General features: G+C 37.0%; 1 pseudogene; it reads left to right on the plus strand.

Moving 5' to 3' along the window:
- LOC132110663 (potassium voltage-gated channel subfamily KQT member 5-like) overlaps positions 1–12,412 on the plus strand; it is a 114,809-nt pseudogene that overhangs the window by 91,588 nt on the left and 10,809 nt on the right.

Below are 12,412 nucleotides of genomic sequence, written 5' to 3' on the forward strand. Positions count from 1 at the left end.
TGCAGTCCAGATCTTTCACCTATAGAGAACATTTGGCGCATCATTAAACGAAAAATACGTCAAAGACGACCACGAACTCTTCAGCAGCTGGAAATCTATATAAGGCAAGAATGGGACCAAATTCCAACAGCAAAACTCCAGCAACTCATAGCCTCAATGCCCAGACGTCTTCAAACTGTTTTGAAAAGAAAAGGAGATGCTACACCATGGTAAACATGCCCCGTCCCAACTATTTTGAGACCTGTAGCAGAAATCAAAATTGAAATGAGCTCATTTTGTTCATAAAATTGTAAACTTTCTCAGTTTAAACATTTGCTATGTTATCTATGTTCTATTGTGAATAAAATATTGGCTCATGTGATTTGAAAGTCTTTTAGTTTTCATTTTATTAAAATTTAAAAAACGTCCCAACTTTTCCGGAATTCGGGTTGTAAAACAAAACCCTTTTTACCTTGTCAAAAACAACTCTGTTCACAGCAACCTGTTTCTGTGCATGTCTCTTTAAATGACCCCACCCCTCTCTTCTGTGGGGCGTGTTGACACAAGACACCTGAATATATGGGTTGGAGGTGGTCTTATTCAAATAGTTAGCTATCTACGTAGAAGCCGAAACCACTGTTTCAGACTCAGACAGCGCATAACCAACTGGCTGTGTGTTTTTCTTTTCAGCTTTTCTGAGCTGACAGACATACCAGAAACCTACCAGAAAACTAAATGTAAAAAAAAGTTTAAAAAAAATAAATAAAAAAAAGCTACACAAGTAAATTAATCTGATGTCCCCTTTAAATGTACACCCCTCCCCTTTTTATAGCATTTTTTAACAACTGTATACAATCTATCTGTGGTTTAGGATGCTCAATAATACGCTGTATTTCATGCATTAATCAATAAGTGAGTTACAACCATAGGCCTTGACAGGGTTTAGTTGTGGTACAAACAGAACTGGTCATGGTTCTTCACCAGCTGGGCTTAACAAATCAATGCATGTAATTTCCTGTTCCTACCAAGCACAAAAAGAGTTATGAGGTCAGTTAAGGGTATGGTCTTCTGTTGTAGAGCTCAGATGCAGAGACAAACTAGCGGTGGGCCAATATTATGCTGCCACACAGTATTTACACTGGGTTGAGCCCAAGCCAGTGTCTGGAGCTGACAGGCAGGCTTCCGTGGAGGAAAACAGGAGAATGGGAGTCTGGATTTGTGTGTGAGCTCCCACACTCCTAGTCTTTGCTTCAAAGTGCTGTGAAAGGCCGCAGTGCTCTTTGCATTTGACAAATCACTCACTTTTACTGGATGTGTTGAATTTGCTTTGGCCAGGCCTTTGTTTAACTATCCCCTGCCTGCAAGAATTCAAAGCGCTCATGATTGTGGAAAGGAGTGCAAGATGTTGGTCACCAAAGTATTTATCTTGCTGAAAGATGGATCTAATACCATGCAACTGTGTAACTTTAGAATGCAGATTGGTGGTTATGGGTGTTTAACATGGCATAAATGGACAGAATTGAATGCCTGTTTGGAGGCCTTTGATTTTCCAATGCACCCTGGTTAGGATTTGATCTTTGTTTAGCCATCATGTAGATGCAGTCAGAGGTTACTCTTCCTCCTCCATACATGAGTGAAGGTGATATGTGGAGTGTCAAAGTACATTGTGGTCCTGTAACCAGACGCATAATTTAGTGCTGTCTGCCTATCGGAAGTATTTAGCAATACGACCGTAGTCTTTTAAACATATAAACTTTATGTTCATATAAATACTTTATATTCTCACATCTTTCCTCAGATCACGCTCACCACCATTGGATACGGAGATAAAACTCCACAGACCTGGACCGGGCGGCTTCTGTCTGCAGGGTTTGCTTTGCTGGGCATCTCGTTCTTTGCTCTGCCTGCTGTGAGTAGCTCCAACCTGATATGTACTGCTTGACTCACATTCTGACATTTTAACAGTGGGATAAATATTGATTTACATAATAAAGTTAAATCTATAGTATACTCAAACATGGAAATTCTGACTGCATTAACTCAGCCTCATGTTGTCCCACACCTGATGAAACATCTTACTGTGATCTTTACAGTAATCATGACCCATGCACTAAATTCTAAGTCTTCTGAAGTCATATGATGGCCTGGTGTGCAGAAATTTATAGTCACCATGAAATTAAAATTCTCCTTCTTCTTTTTGGAATATTGCAGTGTTTATTATAAATGATTTAGCCATACACATCATGTACACAGTTTTTTATTATTATTATTATTGTGTCATTATAATCTTTAATCAAAAACATTAATCCCTCCCCGTTAGCAATCTGTCACTCACAGCAATTGACAAACAACAATGATCCAATTAAATCTTGATGGACAAAAATCAAGTTCTGATTTTTAAAAGTCTTTATTCAACAAACCATTTCACTTAGACACAGTAGGGAAGAAAGGATGATCATAATTTTAATAGAATGGAAAATAAATAAACTATGGAAGTCAATGGGAGTCAGTGGCTGATTGATTGCCTTTTTGGGTTCAGCTGGAGAAAGAAACTCTTACAGGTTTGGAACAACTTCAGAATGAGTAAATTATGACAGATAAAAAAAAAATGAATGAATTGCTCTGAGATCTAAGTTTAAGCATTAGGTTAACACTTCTTATCCTGACTTCTTAAGTGATCTCACTTACGAGAGATGGGGGATTTGTGGTCTTTTAGGAGGAAACTTGAAATCACAAACCATTTAGTTAGTTCAGGCAGACTCTTTATACTGTGATTTTTATGAGGTGTTTGAGAACACACAGTATGTGTGGCTGTAAAGCCCCTCAGCGTCCTGTCTGACTCATTCTTGTCAAGTGTTCTGTAACTCTCTGCTCACAAATATGCTCTGCACAGTCGCAGTCTCTCTTAGTCCAAATCAGTGGATTGAACCTTAGTAATAGGGTGCATTTGTGTTCTTTCTGTGGGTGTAGGGTATTCTTGGCTCTGGCTTTGCTCTGAAGGTCCAAGAGCAGCACAGACAGAAGCACTTTGAAAAGAGGAGAAACCCAGCAGCCAGCCTTATACAGGTAAACTCACCCTGTCTCAAACACTCGATCTGCATCCATGCTTAATGCTCAGATCTCTTCATGTTCTGTAATTGCTGGTTTTACTAACAAAAATGTTAGTAAAAAAATAAAAGTGAACTGAAATTAAATTATATATTATATATATAATTAACATGGTTTTAGCTTTATTTCACCATAATTACTCTGATTAATATACAGTATATATATATATATATATATATATATATATATATATATATATATATATATATATACATATATATATATATATATAAATATATATATATAAATATAGTAAAAAAGAGAATATTATTCCAGCTAGTTTCCAATTCACATAGCTACTAAAACAACGTTTAATGTTAAGGTAAAATAAAAAAATCCAAAAGTGCATTCATCTTTGCCATGTTACATTCATTTAGCTGATTAGTGCTATGTGCTGTATTAACAAAAACAGAAATGGCATTAATAAAAACACTAACACTGACAAGCTAAGTCTGAGTGTGTGGAATGGTGCGCTGTGATTAGTTGAGAGGATATATCGCATTCTGCAAAAAAGGGAGACTGGCGTTTGGCGCAATTTGAAAAAAAAAGGGAGAAAACATGATCTAATAATTCTGTGAATATCACATTCTGCATACATTTTTTTAAATGGCATTTATCTTGTTTTGGAACCAAACTCTTCATATATATCTCAAATACTAATACAAATTACAAAAACCTTAACTAAAATTAACATGAAAGCAGAAAATGTAAAAACTAAATCTTATTCAAAATGTGAACAAAAACTATAATAGTATCTCAAATAATAGTTTAAATTGAATAACAATGTTCATAATTGTGATAAAGATTAATATCTATCATTTTTTAACTAAACAGATAATTATAAAATAAAAAATACATCTAAAAACATCTAAACATATTTCAGTAATAGTAGTAGTAATAATAATAATAATAATAATAAATATAATAATAATAATAATAATAATAATAATAATAATAATAATAATAATAATAATAATAATAATAATAATAATAATAATATAATTGTATATGATACAGTTTTGCCTTTTAAATAAATTTTTCAGATATTATTTAGATAAAAAAAAATATTGATTAATTAATTAGTTGATTAACAAAGATTGTTTTTCGATCATTTTTAAATGAAAGGAGAAAACAAACAATTACCACGGACATTGATTACATGAGGACTATTACCTTCCGTCTGAGCCAAAGGAAACACTTGTAGATATTAATGATGTGTTTCCACGGAAGGAATTCTGAGCAAGGGCCTCCCTGAGGTCAATAGCTCTTCCTTATCGACGGTGCATCCTTCTCCTCTAGCAGGAGAAACAGATTTACTCCAGGAAAATGTCCACACACACGCAAAAACACATCTAAAAAACATTGAGGTCCGGTAATATTATTGAAATGAGTTACTTCCCTTTGGCTGCTGTTGAAAACCCACAAGCAATTTCCCAACTATTTTAACCACCATGACCCTTTTTCTTTCTCCAGGTTGTTTTCTGATATTGCAGACAGAGAAGATCTCATATTTTCGCTGGTCCTTATGTTTATTTTGTCTCTCTTCCTGCCTGGCTTTAACCCTGCTTTTCCTTTCTTTTTCCAAAGGCCTATCAGTGAGCGGCAACCATTCAGCTTTAATTACGGTTGTCAGCAATTATGTATTTTAACCATGCTGTGTTGTTTATGATGTAATGTTGCAGGGACTGCATTGGTGCATTATCTCTCATAATTCGTACTCTCGCACCTCTTTTGAAAAACACTTTATAAAACCCAGAAATATATATCTAAATCTTGATCTGTGGAGTATGACTCTCGGCTATGTCTGGGTTCGGATTCTTTCCTGCATGTTACGATTGGTTTTCTTTTTCTTTTCTTCTTTTTGTCTTTACTGACATTTTTGTACAGAATGATGGAAAACATGCCCTCCCTCCTCACTGCTGCGTCACACAATTCAAGAGATCCATCTTCAGTCTTTCATCCTTCTGATGTTTTTGTCCTCACAACGCCTTTTCTTTCTTTCTTATTGAAATCCAATATCACATTATAAGTCAACATGAAATGAAATTGACCCTGTTGACTTTCTTTTAATGCATGTACCTAATTGTGAATGATTCATCAGTGTACATTATACTTTTTATTTCTTTTGTTTGTAATATTTTATCTAAATTATTTATTTTCCCCTAGCAATCACTTTCCATCTCTGCTGGCATCACTTAGGTCATTCAGTATTTTGCATAATAATAATAATAATAATAATAAAAAGTATTGTTTTAGTAAATTTATATTCAGGTTTTGCTTCAGTCTAGCATGCAAAGCACAGTTTTTACAATCCAATCCATTCCCAATGAATGGAGAGTATTCTGTTCTCATATGTATACATCATAAGTTAAATGCGAGAAGGGTTTCATGTTGGCTTTGCTTTTTATACTACGACAACGCCTCTGTGCTCAAATATTCGTAATAAATATAAATTATATAATATAAAATATAAATGGTGTTTAGAATTATATATTGAGGATTAGTATTTAAGTGCCAAATGGCCACAAATTAAACCCTTGAATTAAAACATATGAGGCCACAAACAAAGCTTTGCTCTTGGTTTCTTAAAAAGATGTTTATTTATTTATTTTTTTCATTTATCTTAAACTTTTCTCTTTTCACTCACCACATCCCTTTTAAGTCCTTTGGCTGTTTTGTTGTTGTCTGTGCCACACATCAAGACATTTATTCAACACTGATCCACTCATCCACAGATGATCCACAGATTTGGACAAGTTTAAACACTAAAGTCACCTTGAATTGTGTGCAGTGGGATCTTAAAGTCTAAGACATCATCAAAATCTGGAAATCAAAGTGTGCTGTAATATTAACCCAAAAACAACTTTATGACACAATATGAATTAGAAATATTTAGTAAATAAGTGACATCACGACCATGTGACTCCTTGGGGAGATGCTCAGATGTTGTTGCTTCCATTGAAGCTCAAGGTGCTCTTTGGATCATTCTCACATCATGCTGGAAAACAGTCATCAGGTTTTCTGCAATCTTGTGAAGATCATGCAACTTGTGCTGCTGTCATTAAAGCAAAAGAAATAATGAATTCATTTTTTAATTCAACTTTTTACCCACATTGTTATGCAGAAAATATGTTATTTTCTTTTTTTAACTAGTAGTCTCAGACTTTTAGACCTCAAAATACATACAAATCTTTCCATACACATTTTTGCTCAAAACATTTTAAACAAATTGGAAGCAGCGGTTTGAAGAAATGTCTTGAGCCCAATCAGTGATTCACCGGCTGTTCCCTCACCATGCTATTGTCTTTCTCCACCCATGTCCCTGTGTGTGTGTGTGTGTGTGTCTCCTGCGTCAGGCTACGTGGCGTCTCTACTCCACAGACCTCTCCAGAACATACCTGAGCGCCACATGGCTGTTTCATAAAAGTGTTCTCCCTCCTCAAAGGCATGTATCAATGCAGTGAACTGATGGAAGAGCGCTTACATGAACTGGTTGTTACTAATCTTTTTTTTATTTTGTTGTTCTCCTTTTTTTCAATCCCTGCTTTTTTCCTGGCCTTGTGTATTTCTCGTTTTATTTTTTACTCTTCTCATTTCCCTCGCTGTTTTCCTTGTTTTGTATATTCTGCACGTAGTGTGTGTGGCGTAGCTATGCGGCTGATGAGAACTCGGTTTCCATTGCTACCTGGAAGCCTCATTTGAAGGCGTTGCATACCTGCAGCCCTACAAAGTAGGTACAACTCTGGCAGCCGGTGTGGTATTTGGTGTCAGTGCTTCTGTAGCTCTAATTTTCCCACTTCCTTCAGCAAATATACTGTTTTCCCTTTAATCTGTCCCTCTTTCTAAGCATAATCATCTCCTCTGTGCCCTACCATAGTTTTGTTAGACATCCATGATTATTTAAATCCTAATTAGGTCATTGAGAAAAAGCATATGGCCATATCTTGGCTAAATAAAAATAATAATAATAATAATAACATTATCTCACAATTCTTACTTCAGTTCTTACAGTTACAGTTCTTACAGTTCCTAGATTATATCTCAAAACTCTGACTTTTCTCAGAATTGCGAGTTTATAACACATAATTCTGATTTTATTTCTCACAAATACAAGTTTATAGCTGCAATTTTAAGCTTTCATTTTACACTTCAGACTTTTTTTTTTTTTTAGAATTCAGTCTTTTCTTTTCAGAATTGTGACTTTTCATCATAAGTTCACATTTCTGACTTTTTATACAACGGCTTTCATTGATTGCTGAAATTAACACAAGGAGGATATTAAAAAAACAAAAAAAACTATGTCATTGATACAATCTAACTATTCAGTATGCTAAGATTTCATTTATAAAAAAAAAGAAGAAAAAAAAACAGTACATTACTTGAAACTGTTCATCTTTAAATTCATAATCAGATGATTTTATAATTTTTGATGCTGGATCATTATTAATATAAACTAAAGTGTTCACACTCAAATCACATTGTTTATTCCTAAGAATATAACATTCTTTAGGTTATAGACCTTGTTGGTGACTAATGAAACATCTCTTAATGAGGACAAATAATAATAAACTGTAGTGGAGGGCCTGGCTAATTAACATGGAATGCATTTTATTAGATGTAAAGTTTATGTGAGTGTAATTTGATTGGCTCTGTAGCTCTGTAAGATGCACACACACACACACAAAAAATAAATATTTGGGTCATTATGATCTGCAAAATATTTACTTTGTACTTTGGAAGGCTAAATGAAATTTAAAAAGTAAAAAAATAATAATAATAAAAGTAAGAAAAAGTGTGATTTGCCCTTGGAAATGTAATTCAGTAAGAGTACAAATATTCAGATTCAGTAGTACAAGTTCCCCAAAATAATACTTAATGACATACAGTTACTGAAATAGCTCAGTGAGAGGTATGGGGAGAACAGTGAGATTCAGGTTTTCACAAGTGAAGCTTCAAAGTTTCAGTTTGGATGAGAGCCATAGACTCACACCTGCTTCCTCCTCTATATGCTGTGGCTAACTGAATTGTCCCCTACGTCGCCCCATAACAGATAAATCTAACTGAACAGAAGCCAGGACAGTTTGTGGACAGACACCTGAAGACAGACACATGACAATACTCTGACAAATGAGTGTACTGCTATATTCAAGCAATTCACCAATTACACACAGAGCATCCCTTGATAACACAGCTGTCCCTCTGCATCGAGCGCTCGTCTCAGTCAGCTTGACTGTGCATTGCTCATAGCTTGCATGCCTGCTTGCTGCCTGTTTATACTGTCTTTAAAAAGAATCTCCATTTCTTCCTATTCTTAATGTGTGTTTGTATATCTGTATATATATATATATATATATATATAAAACATTTCAACTATATTTTTTGTGACACAGTGAAATATATTGGTGTTTTATTCCTAAAATGAAACACTTAGTATTTCACAGGCATCTGTGTTTCTTCTGTAGCCTCCTTATTAGTTTCTGTCATTCATGTGAAGTGTTAATATCCTACCTCTTTTCTTTCTATGTTTTTAACTAACACCTGAAGGAAAGACCAGGGGGAATCCATGAGCAGGTTTGTTGTTCTCGTATCTACATCCTCCTAGTGTCCCTAATGTTTTACTTATTTAAGAATCGATTGTGTTTTAGCTTCCATAGCATCATTAAAAAGTACATTCAGTAAAAAAAAAAAAGTACATTCAGTCATGGCATGTTTTATGTCTTGCTTTATCATTCATTTCCACTCATTTTTTGTTTTTATTTATTTGAAGTAGTAGCTAGTATGTATGGAATGTACAGTCATCCGCTCATTATCACAGAATAAACCAAGACAGCATGATCAGGACCCTAGTGTGAAGCTAACTTTTATAAGAGTACTGTCTTTCAAAACAAGGCTACACAAAATTGATAAATACATGGATATGAAATATTGATTTGAAGTTATTTGTTTTATTATATTACTGGTACATTATAATCGGTAAGATTTTTAAAGATATAAGTATGTATTAATTGTAAAAGTTAAATGAAAATTAAATTAGGGGAACACCTCGTCGTGACCCGTGTCTGAAGCATACATTGAAAAAACACCAACTTGTTGGTCGGCGACAGCCTCCGACGTCAGCACCGGGAGAGCACGTCATTATCTTCTTCGTCTGAAGCATGGCAGGGAGCTGGAGGACGCAGTGTCTCGTTCCCTACTCAGGGAACTATGGTTACATACGTAACCTGATACAGTTCCCTTTCGAGGGAACTTCGAACTGCGTCCTCTAGGGGGCGCTTTGGGGAACAGTATACCCACGCCGCCATGCTGAGGGGAATGCAGGCCAGAATCATGACGAGCACTAAGTACCAACTCTACCATTTTCATGGGAGTTGCCCCTGGGACGTTTAGACGGCTGTCTGTGACAGTACCCCTTACGGCCAAAAGGCCTAAGCTACATAGCCAACTTAATTGTTAGGGCCTCGGCCCAGGGTAGAGCTGAAGGCTTGGAATCAGGAAGATTCCTTTAAATGGATACGTCTAAGAACCTAGCATTTGTACCAAGTCTTGCCTGTCACACAGGGGCTACCGCTAGCTTACGCATAAGCTTGCTGAAAGAGCTGTCTCAACAGATCTCTAGTAGCAAAACCCTGTTAAGATAGGTATCCGAGGATACATAGGTGGAGTGGTGCCCAAGATGAACGGGGCTTTTACCAACTCAAGAAAGGGCACGAAGCAACCGCGCGAAGCCCTCACCATATAGGATATTAGAAAGAACGCAGAATACTAGCGCACAAACTTACCACAGTGTGGATTTCAGAAAGTGTGCAGAGATTACACGTGCACACTTACCATAGCATGGATTTTCAAATACTGTTCTAAGGAGGGACTCTCGTGGCACTCCGATAGAGCAGCTCATAGATGTTGCATCTCAAAACAGTATGATTGAGAGTCATCAACTCGATCTATGGAAACAAAACTGGAGCGCTCTGGGGAAAAAACAGAGAACTCTGTCTCATACGAGCGGAGAACTCTGAGCTCAGAGTAACGCGCTCATAGACGACCCTTTTTTGGAAAAAGGGGAGCGCTGCTAAATTACCACGAGAATCACCCAAATAGCCCCTCATGTTGAGGGAAGCGATGCTTGAGGTGTATAAACAAATACACACTGGCTGAATGGAGCCCAAGGAACCAAGGTCTAATCATCTCAAGAAAGGGAACGAAGCAGAGAGCGTAACCCTTGTCGTAAAAGATTTCAGAAAGTTTGCATGCAAACTTACCACTTGTGGATTTTTAGAAAGTGTGCCAAGTGTTCACGTGCACACTGACCACCATGTGGTTTTGAGAAAGTACACAAAGCTTAGCGTGTGTATTTAAAGGTTCCTAAGCATCGCAGAGGTGCTGAATCTCACGGGAGAGGCAAGCTCAATTTTACAAACCTCGGGCGAGGGGAGCATCACCTGAGGCAGCATATACAAGAAGACTTCTGTAACTGCCACCTCCACTTCCCGGTAGATGCGACAGCACCCCTAAGCAGCCAGGAGACCCCTCGAGGTGACCTGGCCAGACATCCATGAAATTCCCTGCAGTGCTGTGCCAGGCCTGATGATCAAGGAGGCTCCCTCAGAAACCTTTGATCTCAGCCGCCTAATACCGGAACATGAAGCCGGATGGCTGCTGCTGGCGAATGTTTAGTAAACACTGTAACTGAGCACTGCAAAGGAAACTCACAGAGTTTATTAGTAGACACGTAACCACCAGCAATTAAATACACATAAGTATATACAGAGAGGGTTACATTTACTCACCCACCCTCCTACGCCGGAGCCCCGCTCAAGGGGCTCCTCCTTTTAGTCTGGACCATCAGTCAGGTGGTTGATATGGACATAGAACCATAAAAACATTATAGGTCCAGCATAGGAGACTGTTATGCGAGAGGTTTCCACCTAACCTGGTGGAGAGCTGGGGGTTACAGGGGAATTAGGAAGGGGAGGATAAAAGCAGAAGTTAACCCTCTGTAGTCGATTAACGCATATACGCGTTATGAGGCTATTTTCTCCTGATAACCTCTTAGACTCCAGAGGGTTAAAAATCCCCAAAGGGAACGAGTAGATACCTCGGTATCACTCCGATTCGGACGAGAACGCTGCCTCGTCTAGATCATACCCCTTAGGTATAATTATATTTAACCAACATATTGAAATATATATTTATATACATTAATTTATATTAATATATAAATGTAAATTTATATAAATATACTAGCTATTCTAGAGAGAAAGCACAGAGCGATGCTGAGACATGATAGTAGCACCAGTATTTTGTTTTGGACAATAGACAAATATACAATTTAGTGGTTTAGTTTTACCACTGCATTGGCCAAAGTTGTTTAGTTACAATTAAATATTTCAGAGAGCAATTTAGTCATAGAATAGTTGTTTAGCTGTGGAGCAGCTTCACTTTGATAACTTGCTAAGAACAAGTGTTCATCTGTACCAAAGTGTGTGTGTGTGTGTGTGTGTGTGTGTGTGTGTGTGTGTGTGTGTGTGTGTGTGTGTGTGTGTGTGTGTGTGTGTGTGTGTGTGTGTGTGTGTGTGTGTGTGTGTGTGTGTGTGTGTGTTTGTTTGAACTTGCAGTGCTCCTTCTGTAATATTATAGAACAGTACTTTGGCCCACTTTTCTCTGTCTACCTATATGGATAGAAACTTGATGCACTTTTTCCATTTTGACCGTTAATTATTACAACAGACAGGAAAAAAGCAAAGATCACAGCATAAATGCATAAGGTTTTTTTTTTTTTACATTTTTGTACTTCATCTTTTTCCGTGAACCCCCACCCTCTTCTAAATACCTTTCATCAGTAGATCCAGTAAGTAATAGCAGTAAGATAGTGACTGGTTCCAGACTTGGCCGATGACATTTAGGACTCTGCATGTTTGTACACAGTACTGGACTATGTTTAGACTCATTAAAGACTGTCACATCTGCAAGGCCATAGTGTAGTGCTGTCAGACTGGTTCCATGTGATTTCAGCAACCGATTTCAGCAGGGGTGGAGCTTACTGCTCAGTCCTTGTAAATAATGGTTGCACCCAAAGCTTTATTCTCATTTGAATCCTCACGCTTTTAATTAGTGCTGGAATTGGATTTTTGCATGGTTCATATTAAATATGTGAAGAGCAGAGCACCAGAACTCAGACTTAAATGAAGTAATTTACAGTTGGAAAAGCCCCTCAGTGTGTGGCAAATGTGCCATATAATGTGATGGAAATTTAACCTTCAAATTGCAAAGGAATTACAGTAAACAGCTAAGCTGTGAATACTTTTTGCGTTATAAATGGGTGCACATA

This window comes from Carassius carassius, chromosome 30 (assembly GCF_963082965.1).
Source record: "Carassius carassius chromosome 30, fCarCar2.1, whole genome shotgun sequence".
NCBI lineage: Eukaryota > Metazoa > Chordata > Actinopteri > Cypriniformes > Cyprinidae > Carassius > Carassius carassius.